Source organism: Ptychodera flava, unplaced genomic scaffold (genome assembly GCF_041260155.1).
Source record: "Ptychodera flava strain L36383 unplaced genomic scaffold, AS_Pfla_20210202 Scaffold_42__1_contigs__length_1331906_pilon, whole genome shotgun sequence".
Taxonomy (NCBI): Eukaryota; Metazoa; Hemichordata; class Enteropneusta; family Ptychoderidae; genus Ptychodera; species Ptychodera flava.
In genome coordinates, this window is record NW_027248364.1 from 74,551 (window position 1) to 87,500 (window position 12,950).

The window sequence follows — 12,950 nt, forward strand, 5'->3', positions numbered from 1 at the left end:
CTGTGAACTGGATACAGAAGTGTGATATAATCTTAGATCAGTTTTCGTGGGTCATTTTATTTAATATGAGTTTCATACTAAACGTAGCTTATCACTTTGACAAGAATGGTTTGTATTTGAATAACAAAAGAACGCATAAATTAATCTTAAAATTGGGTACATATCGTTTGTGTCATGCTTCCAACATCCGATAGATTGTCAGGAAAATGATATTTTTCGTCAGTAATTTAACAAATTATCTGAATGAGATAACTAGCATAAATACAAATACTAGTCTTGTGTCTCCTTACCATCACACAATTCTTTCCCTGTTATGAGGTGACTATATGCTGTTTTGGTAGGTGACAATCACATACATATGCGAACTGTAAATGAGAAATAAATCATCAAAATGATAAATCTCAATCCGAAAGATGCCGAGAAGAACTTACCTTCGTGCGGCATTTGGTCTGAGCATACCGCTGGAGAAATCACTATCAGCAAACAGTGAAGGAGAACATTGGACAATGTTGTTCGACGCAGACTGACGATTCTGTTAGAAAGCTGGCTATGCTCGTTATTATATGTTAGTATTACTTGATAAAATTTGATGAGATTCTTTGCTATTGCACGTCATAAGTATGTTAATGCCGGTCAGGGAGACCTCCTGACACTCCTTCGCCCTAAACAATCTGAATATTTGTCAAGCCTTTTTTATGGCTATTTTATTGTATGAGATTTCCTGGTTAACTAAAAGTGTTAATGACAAAAAATGCAAATTCCATTCAATTAAAATGTTTGTTCCTCAAACAGACGAAAAAAGTAGGCATGAAGTAGGATATGTATACGATGTGAATTCAGAAAGAAAGGAACGTTGACAAATCTAATTTTCAATTGTTAAAACAAGTATTGTACAGAAAATATACATTACTTAAAGTTGAGTGTTAACGGCATTTTCTGTCGCGCCAAAATTACAGTACCTGGGGTATTAGGCACTTTACATCTGTTATCAACATCTGCCACAGTAAAGCAAAACTTGCTATTCGTTTGCAGCTCAAAGTTCTACGTATTGTTCTCGCTAGTTATTAAAGCAAAAAATGAACTTTTTATTTCGTAACGTTAGGTAAAATATACAAATTGATGCAGCAGCTTCAGAAACATAAATGATGACGAATATTTCATGAAAGTGACTTTATTCCTAGATTTTTATCAGGTTATATATACGTCCATGCATGCATGCATACATACATACATACATACATACATACATACATACATACATACATACATACATACATACATACATACAAAGCTCAGACACTGCTACATACATACATACATACATACATACATACATACATACATACATACAAAGCTCAGACACTGCTTTTTGTGAGAAGAGCCAACTTTAGCAAAATACATTTGTCTACATGGAACTTTAAAACGAATTTTGTTTTGGCAATTTCAATTTTTGGGGGATTTCTTTTTATAAAGCAAACCTTTTCCAGCTTTCTGTGTTTAGATCATTTATTCCTACATATCGAACAAGAAAATAAGTGTCAACACTACATAATTCTCTGTTGTCACTTTTAGTTGAGAGTACCTACAGGGTACGCAAAAGCTAGAATAGGGGATACAACATTTTTTTCTTTGATGGAGTAAACAGGAAAATGCTATATACCAATTTTTTAAAAAGTTTAGATACTCGTCTTTCTAATATGTATAAGTTTTAGCAAAAACATATGATTACATAGAATAAAGTGACTTTAAATCGATTTGTTTGGCCATATATATATATATATATATATATATATATATATATATATATATATATATATATATATATATATATATATATATATACCAAATTGCAAGACACAGAAGGACGGCGAAGGACAAAAACGCCGAATAGAAAACCTGATTAAATGGTGAAAAATTGTGTTTTCTGTATGTAATTAGCCTAAGTACCACATCTTCAGCAAAATAAGATGCAGAGCCGTATTATCTTGTTACGAAAATATTGTCATTCACCATATACTGCCCTAAATACGATTGCCTTCGCTCTTCAGGAAAATGTTGTCGTTCGCCTAATTCTGTAGTGAAAATACTATCCCTCGCCCTTCTCTGCAGTGAGAATACTGACCTTTACCACATTCTGCACTGAAACATTGTTCTTCAGCCTATTCTATCATGCAAATACTGCCATTAATCTTATTATGTCATAGAATTACTGTCTTTTTACCCTAATCTTAGTGACAATGGTCCATCACTGTACATTGTTATGAAACTACTATCCTTAACACATTCTGTACTAGTAACATTGTCCTTCACCTATACTGTCCTTCAGCCCTTCAGCATATTCTGGCCTAATAACGTTGTCCTTCGGCATGTAAAGCAGTGAAAATATGTCCTTCATCCCATTGTTTGGTGAAAATGCTGGCCTTCAACCTACTTTGTACTAATAACACAGTCGAACACCGTACTTTTCCGAGGGTATGCCGTCCTTCACTAAATGCTGGACCGAAAATACTGTTCTTGTCCTTTCTGTATTCAGAAATACAGTCTTCCGTAGTACTTCACTCTCTTTCTATGTTGTTCCTAGCTTTTTTTCTCATCCAACAAAAGCTTGCACATTCTATAGGGTCCTCTCACATTCGCCACTATAAAATTATTTGCAATTTATCTCAGATAGATAATACTTGATTTCAGGATTTAGTAGTTTGCCATGCCCTTCTAGACCACATTGTCTTCAGAGTGTTGAAGATGTGGTGCCAGCACCACGTCATAAATTCTTGACGTATATGTTAGCGTGAAAAGAAAGTGGAATAACACCAAAGATTAAGTAAATGGTCTATTCAATAGGTGTGAAAAATAGCTGGCAAAACCCACACCTCATATATCCATTATCTACAAGTACCCGCTACAAAGTTCACATATGGACTGTGGTTTGACCGACCCACTTGATATTCACCACTAGTCAATAGGTCACGATATCTGCAAAGCACTCTGAATTTGATAACTTTGACGAGTTGATATGGCTGTCTCGAAATAAGAAAGAAAGAATAGCTCTTTAAATATCACAATTTCTTGATAAGAGTGGTAAGCTCAGAAATTCTAGACATCTGACAAAGTATCTTGCAGAGAAGAGTATCTCAAGGAAGTTTCAAGTGACCGTTTGCCACCGCCCCAAGGTATCCTAACCTATTGAATCGACCATTCTCTTCATCTTTTGTGTCATTTCAGCTTTTTTCCGCTAACATAGAAGTCAATAATTTCTGATATTCAACGCTATGAAGAAACTGTGGGCTCGAGGGCCACGGCAAACTACTTGACCTTGAAAACACACCGACTTTTATTGGTGATTTCAAAGTGATTTCAACGAGAATGGTTGAAAGTTTTGTTTATGAAAATTTGACCAAAAGTCTGTCTTTCATTTTCGAGGTGAACACTACCTTAAGGTAAAGTGCGACGAATTCGGACGAGCACGCGCTTTAGAAGGTTTCTGCGCAGATTTAAATCCAGCCTGCCGCAAATGGGTTATTTTTAGCGCATATATTTAACATCACCTGTCATTGTTGAAATTACGCTTTTACCTAATTTTTTGACCCAGTCTCTTGGAAATACATGTGACCTATAACCTTGTCATATTTTGACAACCTAGGAAGCTGGTTTTTATTCAATATGAGCGAAAAATTAACATTTCTCTCCCATTTACATGGCGCATATTACCCATTCACCTGGAGATATTGTAAAAACTAGCTTGGTGACACCCTTTTATTAAAAGTGTGAACTAAATGGTAATATATCAGGATTGTATTCGCCAAGTTTGGTCAAAATGACACCATTCAAAGCGACAGGAAGAACGTTCGAAAATTATGTAGTGATATAATTTCGATATCGTCATTTTGTAATCGATACTTATGTTAAAATTTTTTTGCAAACATCATGAAAACTATCCATTCGATAGATACGGATCTTAAGTCTTAGTAATTATTAAAATTAACTCATTTGCTAAGCGTTTCATAATTACTTTCTTTAGTTTAAGTGAATTATATTATTTTTATTTATTTCTAACGACACCATTTTACGTCCGTTTCCATGGAAACGAGCGTGGTGATTCCTATTTTTATTTCATTTTTGCACTTGCACAACTTCCAAGAATATTTGTGCAAAGTTTCAAGAAAATGTCACCACAACCTAATTTTGACGTAATTCGTAGTACTTCACCTTAAGTGAGATTTTGGGAAATTATGTTTCTGCGCAGGGCAAAGAGGAAGACTGCCTAAAAATGTTTCCTTCTTGCAATGAAGAAAAAACAATATTTTTAATTTTGAAGACAACCTTGGTGAAGCGACTACTTTGCTCAGAATCATATATCATTTCGACGATTCTACAAACTGAGCAGCTTTATGTTTGTCTAATAATCACATCCAGTTGATAGTAGTGTCTTTCTGAGATAAATTACACCATCTTTTGTAGTATCAATTGCGTCCAATTTACAAGAACTCTGTACTGCCGACTTCATATTAATTTTAGAGCTCTACACTTTATAGTTGCAAAATGTGTCTTTGTCATCAAGTTTTCTGAATTTCAAAGTTCTCTTGTAGCTTGTAGCTGTTGTATCAGCTGCTCTCTGTCACTTTCTGCTTTCATTTCTATTTTTTACGAATTGGGTGATTTTCTATAATTTTCTTTTTGGGTCTTTAGGCCATACTTCTGTCAAACGGTGCTTAAAATTACTACAGGGAATTTTGTGAATCTCTAAATACAAGCTTAATCTTGAAGGGTTTTGGTTTGCTACGACTGCGTTTTGAAGACAAATGATAATTAGTCCATGAGTCTCTCCAAAGACTATGGTACAATATTTATCGCCCTTTGCAAATCATAATTATAAAATATGCGAAATTACCATAAGCACCTGTTTTAACAAAATTATTCAAATATTGAACAGGAATATCAGCACATAAATCACAAATGTTAAAATAATTACTGATAATTATTTCATTAATAAGCTGGCTTTGCCATAACATAGGTAAATATATGAAAACCCTTGATTTCCCCCATTCTTAAGAAAGCTTTAGAAAGGTTCTCCGTGTCTGCATACGACTTTTGAACTATATGGCGCAAACCATAAGGTGTTACTTCAGGCAATCGGGACAAAGTATTCGCAGCATATGTCATCCAAAAACCAGGATGTATGTATAATTTATCTGACCGCTCCCACGCACAATTGTGGCTGGTAAAGCTTTTAGTCCATGGGCTGGAGGGCCCACCGTGCACACCCATTAGCCAACTTATTGGGTATTTTTTGTTCATTAGGATCTGCTAAACAAGAAAAATGACGTTAATATTTGAGATTTCGGGATGCTTTACCTCTCTCGGCTGGTTTTTGATTAGCAAGTACAGCGAAAATAGGTAGGGGATACTATATCCTCCCCTGGGCTGAGTAAACTAGCATAAAATAATATTAATCTTACATTTTTGGAAAGCTCCAACACTGCGTTTCATGAGAGACACAAACTCGTGCAAAATAAATATGTGAAAATAGAATAGAAAGGCTGCAAAGTGAATTTTTTGTCACTTTTGAATTTTTTATCAAAAAATACCATGTAGCGATTGTGCTTTTCTTTTTATGAAGGTTTAGATTATTTGTCCCTACATATTGATAAAAAACCTGTCACGTAAACAGATTAGAATACAGAGAGGTAATCTTCTGATGTATCGATCTGTACTAGAATATTAATATGATGGGATTCAAAAAGACACCGTTGCAAAGTCCGTTTAAGGGTGAGACACATTATGCAAATGTAGATACCTTAACAATATGTTGAACCATTTGACGTATTTTTCTTAGATTTATGCAATATCATTTCGTCTTCATGGCAAACACTAATGCACATTATACGAATTACATATCTCATGTTTATTCTCTTTCAACTTAAGTCGACAACGGAACGGAGGAGGACATAAAAATTGTGTGGCGCTGTATTTGGCCAATTACCATTCCACCAATCACTGGCATGACGTGTGTTGTGCAATGCCGAGTTGACCAACACTTTTATCTGCGTAAAGCCATTAACACGTGGTAATAGCTCAGGTAGAATGAATACTGAAAAATCCATTAAATTCACAAATCATGCTACAATAGCAATAGAAGGGATGAGTTATCACATGTCCCTCACGAACATCTCTTTGGCGAAAAAGCAGTTTGTCTTCCAAGTCATGATAAACTAGTTCTGGCAGCTTTAAGGGGGTTTGGTGTCAAAATACTGAAATTCGTCCAGACGCATTTCTATGTGTGTTTTGTTTCACTTGCTTTCGGTCAATCAGTTTCAGAAAAAGAAAAGCTGTTTGTTGTATCGGCGGATAAACGGATAAGAGTCAATGTTAACATAGTAACTAATTTGCATTACTGTGGTACTGGTACAACACCTTCGGAACATTCTGCCCTCGCTTTAGGTTTTAAAAATGAAGTATTGCCATAAGTTACTATTAATACATCTGTAAATTTTGATTGTAACACGGTCAAATATATATACCCGCGTTTACCATCAAACGTTCTAAATCCACACTTGTTCGTGAAAATTATCATTCTTACTATCGTAGAAACTTCAATAAAAGAAAATCGACATTCAGTATAAGTATTTGACTTCGGTAGTTAATATAGCTGCCAAGCAATTCAGTCATATATTTTCGCACGGTGACATGAGGTAAAGTAGATACTCATTTACTCTTTAGATCGGTCTGCCCTCATAGTCGATTGGCCCCGGCGACGGATTATTGGAATATTTTCACGCTATAAGTCTCAGGCAAAAAAATCATAATCAGCCTCTGTCCTGATCAAATATGGTGTGACGTCATTTGCAAGTAGAACTAAAGGGACAGATATGTATTTTTGTTATGTACGCCTCGTCACCCTGCCAACAAGTGTTTCTTTACCAGGAATGACAAATTGCCCACAGGACCTGTACTAGTGTAGAAGTCGCAAGTGCGTTCACCATAGGGATGTCTGTAACAAAGGCACCAATTGCTATGACATGAGAGGTGAATTAAACTGCGGTTAGATTGATAAGTATGACATTTTAGAACTTAATGGCATGTTGCTCTGATTAAAATCACATTGTCTACCTTAATCTAAACTTCGCATACATCGCACAGTAATAAAGTCATACGTACTCTGTATTGTCTCCTTTCGTTTAATTGAACACCCCACTCCAATTCAAAACCACAATACACGTAATATTTGAAAAGATTTGGAATTATAAGGTCGTAAGACTAGGTCGTTAGAATACGACCTGGTTAGCATTCGATAATAAATATTGATGAATACTTTAAAATGCAGCTATCACTTCGTACGCAAGCAAGTGGTCGAGCAGTTTAACAATTTCGAAACATAACAAATAGACGAAAGCGGGCTTTAAGCCATCTGACTTATGTCATGTGACTCAAGCCACGTTATAGTAATCTAAATATTTTTCTTCACTTATTTTATATATTTGTTTATCTGGCAAAACCGTATCTGTTAGCAACATTGTAAGTTGCATTTGCAATTATATCATCTTACGGCCTGATTAAATGGGTGCTGGCTAGTATTTGTTATTATCGCAGAAAAAAAATCTGAAATTATGTAGTATCTAGTGGTGACCAGAAATGACTGTTGGAGTATGCTGTCGTGTATCGGAAGCCTTGATAATCTGATCGCATCAGTGATAAATTGTAACAAGAATCAACCAGGCTTTGTCCAGCGCTGCTCTAGGGTCAGCTTGATAAGAAAAAAGCCTACTTTTCATTAGATTATATCAAATTATTTCTTTTCAAATCCCGAATATCTCAATCTTCACAATGTCCGTATTGAATCATCTGTGCAAACACAAGGTGCATATTACATTTACCTTACCGTCCAAACGTAAAAAGCGTCGACAATGACCAAAAATGCACCTCTCCTGGAAGAGATGTCAAAAATTATTTTTACAGGTCATTCAAGAGCATACAATGACACGAGTGCATTCCAATGTGATAATGGACAACGAATTGATATCAAAGAAATGTGTAACGAAATCGACGATTGTGTCGATGGTAGTGACGAGAAAGAATGTTCACAAAATGGTATGATCCCCTTTTATATATACTTTTATTTCACAATAGTTATTATTGCCAAAGAAATACAGTGCAATCGATCCCTTATGCCGCGTTGAATATTTAAATTAATCGGATTGCCTGTCGTCTGTTTTCACATATGGCACAATATATTAGAGCTTAATTGGCAATGGACACGTAACCAAAATATTGTTGCAGAGAGATCCCAATACTTATTTCATAAAATGCTAGGAAGTGAGTGAGTGAGCTTGTTGGTGGTTGGGTTAATAAGTGAGTTAGGTATATGGTGGATTGGTTGGCTAATTATTAGGATGTAAGTATTAAGTTTGTTAGGTTTCTAGTTATTTCCAGAGTTACTAGCTTTGACTTCAACTATGCTACTCAAATCCTTGTATCCTTATTAGATTTATGTGAAGATTTATGTAAAAAAATAGCATCCAGTTGAATGGAAAATAGATGAGACCATAACGTCCCTGTCTTCTTCGCATTTTTGATGAACAAAGATTGATTGAATGCGTTTTGCTGTTCAGGCATGTGTAATGCCATCGAGTGTTTAGATGGCACGTGCCTAGTGGACAAGTGACGTTGTAATGGTTTGACAGAATGTGTGTACTGTGAGAGAGAAACTGCCCCGGACGAAGTCAATTGTGGTGTGTTAAGTTGCATTTTCTATTTTAAAAAATCCTCTGAAACAAATCATCGGTTCAATTTTACTTTAACACTACATTACGTATCTGCAGTTACTATTGAGTTGCATGTATCTAATTGGGTTTGCAAAAACTAGGGGTAGGGGGTTCAACATTCTTTCCTTGTGAAGTAAACTGGCTTGAAATGCTATATGCCTTGATATACCCTCTCCACACATGGCTTCCTACATCATCCATATCAGTGAGTCCTGCAGATTTTTGTATGTACAAAAATTGGTAAAAATGCTCCCAACGAAAATTCTATCATTGCATACAGGAAAACATTGTTTTGCTCTTTTTTATTTTAAATAGCCTTCTGATCTTTTTATAGTCATTCCTTTTAGTCATGAGATTGAAAGCCCCGCCCGATTAATAACCTGATAAAGTTAACCCTTTGAGTGCCAAAGTCGATTTTGGTTCCTTTGTACAATATGACGCCAACAATTTCGTTCAGTTGTAAACAATTTTTCTGATTTTTCCAAAAATTTTGGTCTATAAGTATGGCCCATGAAAATTTATGTTCATTAAGTCCAAAATCATGGAAAAAATTACGGAAAAATTCATAAAAGTTGGTAAAATGTTGACCTGATATTTTGGCGGGAAAATTAAAGTGATCAAAGGGTTAAGATAATTCATGAAATGATAAACTGCGATGACATGAACTTGCCGTATATATCCGAGTTACTGCGTTCGTTCAGTGAAATTCATGTAAATTGTATAGATACAGTCGTGACAGTTATATGTGTTTTGTTGTCAAGTCCAATGTTATTTTTATCGTTGAAGGGATCAATGTCTTATAATTGCGAGTTAATATGCATTTTATGAATTTGAAAAGGGATTCTATTCTTAAGTGTATTTTAAGCTCAAATATGTCGAAAATCAAGCACCTCGTAGATCCACTAGTACTGAAGTTTCCATCTGAAAATAAACCAGTAAAACACACGTCTTAACAATTACACGGATGGTGAAAGGAACAGCCTGAGGTAGCCTTAAAACTTATTACCTATATAAATCCATCGGGGAGGATACAAGGAGACCATCGAATGAATCATTCTGGCTTCATTACTTGACCTTATACTAGTCAATGATGCACTGCGATTTATACAAAGTTCACGTACGTTATTCCAAAGTACATTGTAACTTTCCGAACAAAGTTGATAACATCGCCGGCCAGATTCAACCCAACCTACATCACATGCCGAACCAAAAAATAACGGATGTAGGCCTAAATGAGAAAATTATAAATGACTCAAGTTGGTTCCTGTATCGCCATGGTTTCCAGTAAAGCCTTACTTGAGTGAACAAGGACACTTGTCATTCATAGGTAAAGTGCAAGGAAATTCTGTCAAACTTCAACGTGTTCTACATAGGGTTTTGTAAGTGGAATTCCCTCACAAAAAATAATTGAAGACTCAAGTACCATTCTCTAGGTAGTGTCTAAATGTATAATTTATGAGAAACATTACCTACACTTTATTTGTTACATGCATGAGTGCAAATCGACTATGAGGGCAGCCCATAACACCCGACACTCATCAAATTATACAATATACGCTATTTTCTTTGTTTACCATCTTTGTGTACGTTTTTCTGAAGTATGTATGAGTATAAAATCTGTGAACACTTTGGATTTCTATAGATACTGCAGTTCTAATCAACATAAGGCACAGCATGAGCTTAACTTTAACTAACAGCACCTTTCAGCTGAAAAATCATGAACAGGGCCTGGTCTGAGCAAAATTGGTAATCCATTGCACCAAATACCAATTGAAAGACTGAGTCTACAGAATCTTTTTATATATTCGCTTTGCTTTTGTCATTTCCATGAAGTATTCAAGCGACTTAGTGTTTGCATGATGGTAAAAGATGGCGAGAAAATTGTCGTTTCTTTTTGCAGATTTCTAGCGTACTTATGACTCAGAGGATCACTGATAACCATGTTTGACTGAGTGACAGACGCACCTTTTGCGTCAAGAGAAGTTATGCGATCACCAACACCTTTAAACGAGTACTTTACCAAAAATCCACATGCGCCATCGTCAATGTAATCAGATACGAATATCAATGTCATTTCATTGAAATCAGATTTGATATCATGTAGTGGTTGATTCTCATTACAGTAGCGACCTATCACTCGACCATGCGTTGATGAACTTAACTGCTGAATATTTTGAGATAGTCTGCTTTACAAAATAAATTTGTCCTGTCGACGTCAAAATCTTTGAATTCTAATGAAATGTAAGATCGTTTTGGAGCCATTATCACCCATGAACATACCAGAGTGGTTTGATATGGTATTGGAAAGTCAATTGTTGACAAGACGCCACGTTGCATATTTGGACAAATTCTGGAAGTTCCTTGGCACTTTGTGACATGTGGGAGAGAAAATGGCGATAATCAATTTGTAAAATAGGTAGCAATAAATTTATTCAGATATATGCAAATTAAAAGATATGTCTAAGGTATAAAATTATATTCCTGCGAGTCTGCCGCTGTGTGGGGATAGAAATAACAAACATCTAAGCACATCGCTCAAAAACCAGAACATTATAGGATATGTATATTATATCTCATAGCAGACATAAGCATTACGCACCTATTTATGATCTCAGTCAAGGAAAAATTTAAATTGACGGTCGAAATATTACAGTACGTATACTTTGCACTTGGAAATAATGAATAGTAGTTTCGTTTAAAGAAAAGTTGTCAGTATCCGATAGTTACTATTTCTGAGAAGTTAATCACAGTAGAGTATACAATTTATACATCAGAAGCTAGTATTATGAATGAATTTATGTTTAATGAACACACAAACGAACCAGATAATTTACATTTTCCGGCCACAGTTTTAGCTCAATTACAACTGTATCCGACTGGATATGTAACGTTAGGGATTTACTGCATTGTGATAATATCGATGATTACACAGTTCATTGATAGAATGATTATAATCACTGTCTGGTGATAATAAAGTCTTGGCCAATGCAAAGTTAATTGTCAATGTCCGAGATTTTATTGTTACTCTCCAACACTTTTCTTACCTTCTGTAATTCTGATAAAATGGTTAGTTAGAGCTGATGGTTCAAGTAATGTTTGATTTCCGTCGCTGTATTTCCGAATTGGCCATTTTTCAAACAGTTACTGATTCCCTCCATGTACTAGATATCTACAATCGAATCGGCGTTCTTTCAAGCACAGATCTGCACATTCTCCCAGACTAACTGGATTATGTTCACGGCCTTCTTTAATTCAAATTCATCGGATATAACAATTGTAAGGTGATGAAGTTCCCTGGATAGATAGCGAGTAAACATTTTGTTACAATTTTTAAACAGCAACGCACATTGAATGTTTCAGTCATCTATTGGTCTATCCATTGTTATCCCAACCACCACGACTGAAGGCAGTGTGTAGTCGCCGCGTTAAACCAAAAGAAATGCGGTCACCATCAACAACCTACAAGACGAGATTGGCTTCTATTGCAGGTAAAATAAGTTAGTCCCAATTAAAATAACTTTAAGATCCCTTATATAAGACCGTGAAGTGTTGTCTCCTTGAACCATGTGAGTGGCCTTCGAACTGCAATATGTTGTCAATTAAGTAATCCGTACAATATGAACAGGTCCTGTGTTGCCTATGGTCCAACGAGGTTTTGTTGGAGAACAAATATTCAACACTGAGCCTTCCGTTGTAATTGCGGTTGGAGTTGACAGAGACCCGTAAACGATTGAAACTTTCAGGCAAGTCAGCAACGCTTTGGACAAAATTTCGACAAATTAATAATCGGACACATAATATTAAGATCCAAACAAAGCTCTTCAGGAACTCAGTGTCGTTCCGATGCAAGATTAGATTCTTATTTCGAAGATTCCAAAACAAACAAATCTTGAAATCTTGAATAATGAAAACACCCTTCTCCTCACATGACTTGTTAGTAATTTTAGAGGTACTACTGTCTTGCTTTTGTACATGTCGATTAAGGGGCCTGTCTCTCACTGCATTTTATGATTATAGCATTAACATCAGATTACCTTATCCCCCGTGGCTTCTAGCATTATCAATGTTAATTCCACAAAATTCAACTCGTTCTCCGACATGGACATATTCACTACCTAAGCCGAGTATAGCAATGGCCTTTGCTATAAACGGTGGGTAGATAGAATGTAAGTCTGACGTGTAACCAGCTCC